General features: G+C 35.8%; 1 protein-coding gene and 1 pseudogene across 1 annotated transcript in view; both read left to right on the top strand.

Annotated features, from left to right (window-relative positions):
* Nucleotides 1-12,574, top strand: part of SOX30 (SRY-box transcription factor 30) — a 50,370-nt gene that overhangs the window by 24,154 nt on the left and 13,642 nt on the right. The gene's annotated exons all lie outside the window — the stretch shown is intronic.
* On the top strand, nucleotides 9,304-10,001 carry LOC134367906 (protein FAM204A-like; annotated as a pseudogene).

The raw sequence follows: 12,574 nt of genomic DNA, 5'->3' as shown, positions 1-12,574 counted from the left end.
CACTTGTGAGGAAACTATTCAAGGCTGGTGAAGAACAACCTGAAAGGATCAGACAGTACAGTGCCTACCACTCAAACAGCACTGAGAATAGTTCCACCAACCAAATTGGAAAATCTTACTCAGAAGGGTTTTGCTTCCGATAGCCCTAGAGTAAATATTGCTGTAGTCCTATCTGAAAATTCTTAAAAGCAAGATCTGAAAGGATCAAACTGTTTACAAGTAACTTAACTGCATCTCATAACAAAACTCAAGAATATAAATAGAATGAAATGGTTAAAAAGCAAAAGGGAATTCCATTTCTGGAATGGCAGCATGAGGAGCTGCATGGACCCACTCTGGCAAATAAGCATAACTGGTAAAAACTATTGTAAAAGCCAACCATTTAAAGTCTCTGGAAATTGTATTAAGGGCATACTACAAATGAAAAAACATTTATTCAATAAAATTTCCTAAAACTTAATAAGAGCAGCAAGAGTCTATAACAGTTGAGTCATTAAATACTCCGTCCTCTACGCCCAGCCCCAATTGCTTGATGGAAGCCTCATTCTGGGAGGTGTAGCCAAGAAGACAGGGATGTAGTCCCTCAACTCCTCATCAAGGGATATAGTACCTTACAGGGAGGGGCACCATTTCTCATCCATTTCAACTCTGAATTAAAGAGACTAAATTGATGCTGAATATGACCAAGAGGTTGGAAATTCTTTTCTTTTATCTATGCCTTACTCATAGGACAGTGACTTGACCCCTCGCATGACAGGCAAGAGAATTCTGAGATTCCAATTATTCTTGCCCCAAGTCACTTGTACAACAGACATTCTATGCTGGGAGAGGCAAGCCCAGAAGACTGCAGGTTTTGCCAAAGGGGAGAGTCAGTACATAAAAACAGAGAGCTCAGAAGCTCTCCCCAGAGGAACTTGACTTTATTTGAAACAGAATATGGTGAAGTTCAAGCCTAAGGGTTTCTCTTGAAAACAATAGAGATTTTGGTGGTAAGCTAATTAGAGGAGGCTATTAAGAGCAACAAGCTCTTAGGTAGGCTGGTTCGCCAGAGAGAGAGAGTTAAGAAGAGCCCCCTGGGGCCAGAACAAACCTCAAAGACTCCTCAAGAAGTGACCCTGTCTCAATTTATTTGGATCAGACTCACCTCTTTATTTGGATCAGACTGTGAAGAACTTTGTGCTCCAGGGCATTGTTAAAAACAGTGGAGCAATCAGCCAGCAATTACTGGAGCCTAACAGCTGGGTGTTATACCAACTGATATAGATGGCTTAACAGACAAATCAGGAAAAGAGACATTCAAAAAGAGCCCTGCTAAAACCTATATTATCCACGATGTGTATGTTTATGCTCAACTCTGTTCCCTCTAAGGAGTGACATTCAAGGTTTCACATTGCCGGAACTTAATTTAATCTAACCAAGTCATTAAACAAGCAAACAACAATAATGGCAAGCCCTGGAGTGGGGGTAGGGAATCATTACCCAGAGTAGTCACAGTCTATTAACCAAAATGTCTGTTTTTTTCAACAAAAAATTATGAGACATGCAAAGAAACAGGAAAATGTGATTAATATACAGGAAAAAGGGGGAGGGAGGTGGCAAAAGAAACTGCTTGTAAGAGGGCCTAGATGTTGGATTTGACAAAGACTTCAAAGCTATTATAAACATGTTCAAACAGCTAAATGAAATCATGCTTAAAGAAGGAAATTATATGATGATGTTTAATCAAATAGAGAATATTAATAAAGACATAGAAATTATTAAAAGAACCAAGTAGAAATTCTGGAGTTGAACTCATCAATAACCCCAATTGAAAAATTCAGTAGAGGGGCTCAACAGCAGAATTCAACTGGCAAAGGGAATATCAGCAAAACTGAAAATAGACTGACAGGTATTATGTAATCTAAAGAACACAGAGAAAAGAAGAATGATGAAAAGTGAATGGGGTCTCAGAATCACTTCAAAACAGAGCCAACATTAAACAGACCAATGTGTGTGTAATAGAAGTACCAGAAGGAGAGGAGAGAGAGAAAGGTGCATTAAAAATATTCGAAAATAATAGCTGACACTAAGATCCTGGGTTCAATCCCCGTACTGGCCAGCTGGCAAAAAACATTTTTTTAAGTAAATAATAATTGTTGAAAACTTCTTAAATTTGTCAAAAGGCATTAATCTACACATCCAAGAAGCTCAATAATTCCAAGTATTATAAACACAGAGAGATACATACCTAGACACATCATAATAAAATGCTGAAAGCTAATGACAAAATCTTGAAATCAGCAAGAGAAAAATGAATCACCATATACACAGGAAACCCAATAAAATTAACAGTTGACTTCTCATTGGAAACAATGGAGGCCAGAATATTTATTCAAAGTGCTGAAAAAAACCAGTTCACTAAGAATCTTATATCCGACTGAAGCTGTCTTTCAGAAATGAAGGCAACATAAAGACATTCTCAGATAATCAAAAACGGAGAGACTCTATTGTTGGCAAACTTGCATTATAAGAAATATTAAAGGAAGCTTTTTAGGCTGAAAGTAAGTGCCCCTGCTGATAATTGGAATGCCAATTATCATCAGTAAAGGTAAATAAGTAATTATAAAAGACAGAATAAATACATATTTTTTCTCTTTCACTGATTTAAAAAGCAATTGCATAAAATAATTTATAATAATTATTTTGGGGGGGATCCTATAACATAGAAATAAGGAGAACCAGAAATGGTAAATAAGAAAGTTAATATAACATACTCCATAAATATATACTTGCTGTTCTCTTGCTTCTGAAAGTTTATTTAATAGACATAAAATTATATAAAGTAATAATTATAACAATAATTGTTGGATTAGTAACATAGATAGATGTAATTTGTATAACAATAATAGCACAACAAAGGGGAAGATGGAATAGAGCTATATAGAAGTATAGGGGCCAAAGGAGAGAACTTCTTCACCCCTAAACGTTCATTAATAAAAATCACTGACAAATTTAGATCAATATGAAGAAAAAGCATATCAAGTTTTACTATGTAATGTGCTGGGAAAGGGGCAAAGCACAGGGGAATCAAAAGTGAGTGATGTCCAATGGGAGTACAAAGCTTATATACCAGAGTTCATGAGAGAGAGAAGGTGGGGGGAGGTAAACAGAACAGTAGCCTGAGACCAGGTTTCTCTGAAGTTCTTGCGGTAGGTGTCACAAGTGAAAGAAGGAAGTCATAAGTTAAAGTTTAGTAGAGACATCTTGTATGCAAATGAAAACAATTCAGACCATCTCACAGCTGCCTCAAAAAGGATAGTAGCCAAAGGAGGGGAGCTTCATTGTTTGCATTTAAAGATGTAAATTTCTTTCCAAAGAAACAGCCTTCTAGCCAATCCTGTTTTTCCAGTCTTCCTGAATTAGCCATCTTGAAATATGTCAAAAAAATATATTTTGGGGTCCAAATGGGTCCCCACTGGGGCCTTGAGATGTGGAGCTGGGGGCAGTTTATTCTGCAGGTTTATAGGATATAAGACCAATATGCAAAAAATCAATTGCATTTCTATACAGTAGCAATGAACAAACAGAAAATGAAATAAAGAAAGCAATTCCATTTACAATACTATCAAAAAGAATTTTTAAATCTTAGGAATAAATATAACAAAAAAAGTGCAAAACTTATGCTCTCAAAAACTACAAAACTCTGTTGAGGAAGGATGTCACTGTGAGGGGCAGAGTAGGGAGTTCCAAGTATCTGCCCCTCCACTGGAGTAACAATTAAGTTGGCAAAACTGTCAAAATCACCTTTTTAAAACTCTGGAATTTAATCAAAATCTTAGAACGCCTGGGGGAGGTACTTAATAAAGAATGAAGCTGCTAAATTTTGGTAAGAGAGAGTTCCATAGTTTTGTTTACCTTCCTACCATCCCCCATTTTCCAGCTTGGCAATGTCCAAGCAGACATTGACTGAGGTACCTCATGTGGTTTGTTGCTGATAGAGGAGGCAGCACAGGGCTTGTTTTTAAGAAATGTGATTGTTCATTTTGACCTGTCTGGTGACTCCCTGAAGGATTGGTTCAGGGGCTGGCCTTTGTTACTCCCCTCAGAACTCTCTCTGGGCTGGTGTAGTCTTTCAGGGGTATTTGTGGAAAATATTAAAAGGCATATGTTACCCACAGCTGCCTGGGGCAAGGGACAACACACAGGGTAAGCAGCAGACAGACAGAAAAGCTTAGAAGAGACTGGGGAAGGAGATACATGGAAATAAGGCTTTGAAAACCTGCCACCTATCCTTGGCAATCCAAAAGATCACACACATGCACAGGGCTAAGTGCCTGCTCAGAAAACACCTGAGAAGACCCTGAGCTTTCACCTTTGACTGCTCTTTAGGCTCTTTGTAAGCAGAGTGTGAAGACTAAGGCAGAATTGAAAATGGCCTGACTAAGCATTGAAGGAGTGCCCCAACTCAGAGACTGACAAAGACTAGGAAAATATTTTTTGGTTTTTTTTATCTGCAAAGACTAGGAAAATATTTTTTGTTTTATTTTTGTCTCTAGATATTTAAGAAAATCTCTGTCCAATCACTAGCTGGCCAGTAAGCTAATGGAACAGAGATTTCAATAATAATGCATAACAAAAACTACAGTCTTTACAAAAATAATTAAGAAAAGTAACTAACCAAATAAACAAGTACAACCCTAAATGAGCAGCAGCAACAAACCCTGGGTAGGGGGAAGATTTTGATTTCTGGAGGCATCACATTATAATATTAAAAATGTTCAGTTTTAAACAAAAAAGAAAAATTACAAGGTATGCAAAGAAACAAGAAAGCACCGCATTCACAGGAAAAAAATTAACAGTTACTGTCTCTGAGGAAGCCCTGATATTGGACAACTAGACAGAGAGTTTAAATCATCTGTCTTGTATATTTTCAATGAGCTAAAGAAAACTACGGACCAAGAACTAAAGGAAACCAGGATAATAATGTCTCAATAAGGAGAATATCAATAAGGAGATAGAAATAAAATGAATCATATATAAATCCTGGAGCTGAAAATTACAGTAACTGAAATGAAAAATTCATTAGAGGGCTTCCGTAGGAGACTTGGGCAGGCAGAAGAAAGAATACGTGAACCTGATCATAGGTAAATTAAAGTATCCAGTCTAAGGAGGAAAAAGGAGAATGAAGAAAAGTGAATAGAACCTATGGGATCTGTGGGATACCACCAAGTGTGCCAACATAAACATCATAGGAGCCCCAAAAGAAGAGGAGAGAGAGGAAAGGACAAAAGAAATAATGTCTCAAAACTTCCCAAATTTGAAGAAAGTTATGAATCTACAATGAACACCTAGTAGGATAAATTCCTAAAGAGATAGATCCACACCAAGATATGTTATAATCAAACTCAAAAGCCAACGATAAAGAAAGAGTCTTGAAAACAGCAAGAGAGAAATGACTCATCATGTACAGGGGATTCTCAATAATGTTAACAGCCAAGTTCTAATCAGAAACCATGGAAGCAATGGATTTACATAGTGCTAAAAGAAAAAAAAAATCATTGTCTTAGTCTATTTTGTGCTGCTATGACAGAATACCTAAGAATGAGTAATTTATGAACAACGGAAATCTATTTCTCATGGAACTAGAGGCTGAAAAGTCCAAGATCATAGTGCTGACATCTGGTGAGGGCCTTCCTACTGCATTCTCTGCAAGGGCAAGAGAGAACTAACTCCCTTTGTCAAGCCTGTATGTAAGGACACCAAATCCCATTCACGAGGAAGGAATACTTATGGCGTAATCAGCTCTTAAAAGCCACACCTCTTAATACTATCATATTGGCCACATCTAAATTTTGGAGGGTACACATTCAAATCATAGCAGCCAATAATTCTATAACTGACAAAACTGTCCTTCAAAAATGAAGGGGAAATTAACGTATTCCCAGATAAACAAAAGCTGAGTAATTTTTTCATTAGTAGACCTGCTCTACAACAAATCCTAAAAGGAGTCCTTTTTGGCTGAAATGAAAGGACTCTAGATAATAAATTAAAGCCATGTAAGAAATGAAGAACTCTGGGAAAGGTTACGACACAGGTAGATATAAAAGTCTGTATTATTGTACTTTTGATTAGTAATGCCTCTTTTTCCTTATATAATTTAAAAGGCAAATGCATAAAATAATTAATATAAATGTATGTTGATGAACATAAAATGTATAAAGATATAATTTGTGACAATGATAACAGAAAGTGAGGTGGAACTGTATATGAGCAAAGATTTTATATGCTACTGAAGTTATTATCAATATAAACAAGATTGTTATAAATTTAGGGCATTGATAGAGTTCAGATATATTGTCCCCTGCCAAAAGCTCATGTTGAAATCTGAGCCCCAACTTGGCAATGTTGGAAGCAGTTGGGGTCATTGGCGGGGGAGTTGATCCCTTATGAATAGATTAATGCCCTCCCTGGGGTGGGGTAGAGAGTGAGTTCTTGCTCTGTTAGTTCCCACCAGAGCTGGTGGTTTAAAGGACCCTGGCATCTCCCTCTCTCTCTCTGGCTTTCTCTTGCCATATGATCTTGCACCCGCTGACTGCCCTGCTGCTTTCTGCTATGAGTAGGAGCCTGAGGCCCATGCCAGATGTAGCTGTCCCAGAATCGTGAACCAAATAAACCTCTTTTCTTTATAATTATCCAGTCTCAGGTATTCTGTTATAGCAACACAAAAACGGACTAATACAGATGTTAATTGTAATTCCTATGGTACTCATTAAGAAAATAACTTAAAATATGCAAAAAGGAAATGAAGGAATCAAAATGGTACACTAGAAAAATATATTACACAGAAAAAAAGGCTACAATAGAGGAAATGAGGAATAAAGACATTAAGACTTGTAGAAAATAACAAAATGACAGAGTAAGGCCTTCCTTATCAGTAATCACTTTAAATTCACATGTGTTAAACTCTCCAATTAAAAGGTAAAGATTAGCAGATGTATTTAAAAACATTCAAAATATATCTTGTCTATAAGAAACTAAATTTAAATCTAAATATACAAATAAGTTGAAAGTGAAAGAATTGAAAAAGATATTCTATGCAAATAGTAACCAAAAGTGGGCTGGGGCAGTTATAATAATATCAGGAAAAATGGACTTTAAGGTAAAAATTGTTATAAGAGACAAAGAAGGACATTACATATTGGTAAAAACATAAATACATTGAGAAGATATAACAATTACAACCATATACAGGCACAACAACATGGTTCCAAAATATAAGAAGCAAAAATTGACAGAATTGAAGGAAGAAGTAGGCAGTTCCACAATAATAGTTGGAGACTTTATGCCCCACTTTAAGTAATGGATAGAAGATCATCCAAAAATCCATCTAATAATGGATGAAGGTCAAAAAGAAAGAGAGGACTGAACAACATGATAAACCAGCTAGACCTAACAGATATATACATAATACTCCACATACCATCAACCATGTACACTTTCATCTGGAGTGCACTTGGAATGGTCTAGAATACATATTTTAGATCACAAAAAGTCTCAATACATTTAAAAAGATTGAAACTATATAAAGTGTCTTCTCCAACCACAATGGAATGAAACTAGAAATCAATACCAGAAGAAAAATTGGAAAATTTGTAAGTATGTGGAAATCAACACACCTTTAAACAATCAATAGGTCAAAGGAGATATGACAAGGGAAATGAGAAAATACTTTGAGGTGAATGAAAAGGAAAACACAACATACAAAAACTTATGGGATTTTATATTGAAAGCAAGGCTCAGATTGAAATTTGTGGCTGTGGTAATGGCCTACATGTAAAAAAAAAAGAAGACCTCAAACCAACAATCTAACTTTATACCTTAAGGAACTAGAGAAAGAAGAGCAAGCAAAACCCAAAGCAGAAGGAAGGAAAGAATAAAGATTAAAGCAGAGAAAAATGAAGTAGAGAAGAGAAAAACAGTCAACAATGGAACCAGCCTGTGGCTCACTCAGGAGAGTGTGGTGCTGATAACACCAAGGCCACAGGTTCGGATCCCATATAGGGATGGCTGGTTAGCTCACTGGGTGAGCATGGTGCTGACAACACCAAGTCAAGGGGTTAAGATCCCCTTACCAGTCATCTTTTTTTTAAAAAAAGAAAAACAATCAACAAAATCGACAGGCCTGTAGCTAGACTAAGAAAAAAAGAGAGGAGACACAAATTACTAAAATCAGAAAAGTGGGAAAATTACTACTGATCTTACAGAAATAAAAATGATTATTAGAGAATACTTTGTACAATTGTACACCAACAAATTAGATAACCTAGATGAAATGAACAAATTCCTAGAAAAACACAAATTACCAAAACTGACTCAAAAAGAAATAGAAAATCTGAACAGACCTATAAAAGATTAAATCAATAATCTAAAAACTTCTAACAAAGGAAAGCCCTGGACCAGATAGCATCATTGGTGAATTCTAGGAAGCATAGAAAGAGGAATTAATGCCAGTTCTTTTCAACCCTTTCCAAAAAATAGAAAAAGAGGGAGCACTTCTAAGGCCAGTATTAACCTGCTATCAAAGCCAGACAAAGTCATCCCAAGAAAAAAAATTACATTCTAATATACCTTATGAATATAGATGCAAAATATACTCAACAAAATACTAGCAAAATGAATCCAGCAGCATGCTAAAAGAACCCATACACCACGACCCAGTGGGATTTGTCACAAGAATGTACGGGTGGTTCAACATCTTCAGTTAGTAACAAAACCGTATAATCATTTCAACTGATGCAGAAAAAGCATTTGACAAAATTCAGTATCTTTCATGGTAAAAATCAGTTCCTGATTTTAAAACTAATTCATCAAACTAGGAATGGAAAAGAACTTTCTCAACATGATAATGGACATTTATCAAAAACCCACAGCTAACATCATATTCAATAATGAAGAACTGAACGCTTTCCGATAAGATCATGAACAAGACAAGGATGCCCATCTTCACCACTGCTATTCAACATTTTACTGGGTTAAGATGGCTGCCTGGGTGGTCACTTCCTGACCATATAATTATTCCTGTGTTACAGATAAAGAAACCGAGGGTCAGAGATGTTTAATGATTTATTCATACCACTAGTAGGTGTCAGAGTCAGGATTCGAATTGAAGCAGTAAGATGCTAGACTCCTTCCTCTTAAAAAGCCAAGACAGTATTTTGGTTAGGATGTTTCAGAGAGCCAAAAACTGATGAGCCTGGACGAAACCACAAAAAATAAGATCTGATTTCTTTGGACCTGGAAGATAGGTCTTTAAAAGAAGAAAAGATGTAGAGTAGGCTCCTACCTCCTGGTCTAAATGGAAGTGATGTTGAGTTGGATTCTGATGATGAAGCTACATTAGAGAACTCTGAACTTAACTTGCAGGAAGATAAAGAGGATGAGGCTATTAGAAAAACAGAAATCTCAGATTTCCCAACAGACGGACCAAAACTGAAACAGAGACAAATGTAACGCATATGAAGAGTGTCCTTCTGGAATACCCCTAAATATGTGGAATAAATTTTCAAGAATTGCATAAAAAACATTCTGAAGAGAAAATCTCAACCTCAAGATTCAGAAGGAAGAGAAGAAAATGCTCCAGAAAAGATAAATTGAAGAATGAAAAAGAATCTCATAGTGAACTGTCCTCAAATGAAACCCAGTGGAAGGAGCTTACTCAGTATTTTTGAGTCACTGATAGATTTGAACTCCCTGTTAAAAAAATTGACAGACCTGTAATTGACAGGCCTTGAAAAGAAGATAGATTGGCTGTGGAGGAGTGGAAAATTGAGGCTGAGGATCTTAGCAACCAGCTAGCTACTTGAGAGCCTGGTGTAAAACTTGCCAAAGCAGTTGCCTGCCACAAGTTTGTAAAAGCCAAAAAGGAGGCCGAAAAGTCACAGGCTGCGCAGAAAAGGAAGAAACTCTGAGGGTTTGAAGCACAGAAGAGATGGGAAACCAAAAGCAACATGGGATACATGTAACTTGCCAGAGATCTTCAAGACATTTGTAGACTCAAGCGCTCAATTTACTGAAAAGATTTTCCTATGTATGTTGAATATGTCAAGAAATTTATTAAAGTAGAAAAAAAAAAACATAAAATTTGGGAGTTGGTTATCAACTCTTCTCAATCTTTTTCTAAGAAATTCATCTTACTGAAGGGAATGAAATGAAGCATTCTGTTATTTGTATAAGAAATCTAAGCTAAAATGCAGAAAAAAAGGATAGGGTTTTATTTATTTCCTTATACAGACCTACAGTATAAAATCAATTTTACTTTTTCATCTATTTGGTGTAGCATAGCCAGTGAGCCCCTTGTATTTTCTTATCTGTACTTGGTGTAACCGTACTTGTACTTAACTGGAATTTTGTTTTTAAGATTGGCATTTGTTTATAATAGATTAGTCATGTAAGTGCAACAAAGTCTCAATTGATACTATCTTTACAAATGACTTTAATTGCCTTTATATTTAAAAAAGTAATTATTGATTCCTTATTGGAAACAGTAAAATTGATATTTCAGTCACCTAATGAAAACAATTGACCAATATTTATGTACCTTCACATAAAATATGTTTTAATCTGTTTTATTCCATTGTGGTCTGAAAAGATACTTGAAATGACTTCAATTTTTAAAAATTTACTGAGGCTTGATTTGTGACCTAGTATGTGGTTTATCCTGGAGAATGTTCCATGTGCTGATGAGAAGAATGTATATTCTGTAGTTGTTGGATGAAATTTATAGATATCTGCCAGATCAGCTGGTCTAAAGTGCAGTTTAAATCCTGTGTTTCTCTGTTGATTTGTTGCCTTAGATGATCTGTCTGATGCTGAGAGAGGGGTGTTAAGATCCCCTTCTGTTATTGAATTGGGGTCTATCTCTTCCTTTAGGTACAATAGTACTTGCTTTGTATATCTGGGTGCTCCAGTGTTGAGTGCATACATATTTACGATTGTTATGTCTTCTTGTTGGATAGATCCCTTTATCATTATATAGTGGCCTTCTTTGTCTCTTTTTATGGTTTTTGATTTAGAGTCTATTTTATCTGATATAAGAATAGCTACTCTTCCTCATTTTTGGTTTCTGTTTGCATGTTATATCTTTTTTCATCCCTTCACTTTTAGTCTGTGTGTGTCTTTACAGGTGAGGTGAGTCTTTTGAAGACAGCATGTAGTTGGGTCTAGCTTTTTAGTCCAATCAAGTCAGTCTGTGTCTTTTGAGTAGAGAGTTTAATCCATTTACCTTTAGGGTTTTTATTGACAAGTATTATCTTATTCTTAGCATTTTATCACTTTTTGCTTAGATGTTTCAAATATGTTTTGTTCCTTTCATCCTCTTTTATTATTTGTCTTTGATCTTTGTTGGTTTTTTGAGATGGTAATATTCAGTTTCTCTTTCTCATTTGCATTTTTGTTTTACCAGTGGATTTTGTTTTTTGCTGTGTATTTGTGGTAGTGATTATAGTTTTTCAGATTCCAGATCCAGGACTCCCTTGAGAGGGCTGGTTATGTGGTGGTGAATGCCCACAGTTTTTGTTTGTCTGTGTAATATACAATTTTTCCATCATTTCTGAAGGATAGCCTTTCTGGGTATGGTATTCTTGGCTGGCAGTTTTTTTATTTTAGTAATTTGAATATATCATCCCATTTTCTTCTGGTCTGTAGAGTTTCTGTTAAAAAGTCTGCTGTTAGTCTGATAGGGGCTCCCTTATAGGTGACTTGATGTTTTTCTCTTGGTACTTTTAGGATTCTCTGTTTGTCTTTGAGCTTTACCAGTTTGACTATAATGTGTCTTGGAGAGGAATTTTTTGGGTTGAATCTGTTTTGGGATCTTTGAGCCTCCTGGATCTTAAGATCCATGTCTCTCCCTATACCTGGGAAGTTTTCCGTTATTATTTAATTGAGTAAGATTTCAATGCCTTTCCTTTCTCTCTCCCCTTCTGGAACACCCATGATCCAAATGTTTGTATGCTTAAAGGATTTCTGCTCACTCTCTTAGATTTTGTTCATTTTTGAAAAGTTTTCCTTTTTTACATCCAACTGGGTTATATTGAAAATACCATCTCTGAGATCTGAAATTCTTTTTTCTGTTTGTTCTAATGTGCTGCTTAGTCTCCCAGTTGCATTTTTTATTTCATTGAATGAATTCTTCAGTTCCAGGAGTTCTGCTATATTCTTAAGGTTCTGCTGCATTTTTAAGGTACATTTGTATATTTGTATATTTCCTCCTTTATATAATGAATTTTTTTTTTCATTTTATTGTGTTCTCTGAGTCTTCTTTTATCTATTTGAGCTTTCTTAAGATTATTGCTTAGAATTCCTTTTCAGTCATTTCAGGAGTTTCCTGCTCTATGGGGTCTGGTTCTTGAGGGTTACTATATTCTTTTAGTGGTGTCATATTTTCTTGTTTATTCATATTTCTAGTATCTCTACATTGATGTCTGATCATCTGATAGAGCAGTTAGTGCTTCCTCTGTTAATCTGGAGTGGCCTTTGAGGAGAAAGACTTCCTCTTCTTTTTGCAGGCTCTGCTGGTGACTCTTCTTGTGTCAGTTCA

This window comes from Cynocephalus volans, chromosome 2 (assembly GCF_027409185.1).
Source record: "Cynocephalus volans isolate mCynVol1 chromosome 2, mCynVol1.pri, whole genome shotgun sequence".
Lineage (NCBI taxonomy): Eukaryota > Metazoa > Chordata > Mammalia > Dermoptera > Cynocephalidae > Cynocephalus > Cynocephalus volans.
Note: the sequence above shows the minus strand (reverse complement) of the source record. Positions and strands in the feature narration are given on the sequence as shown.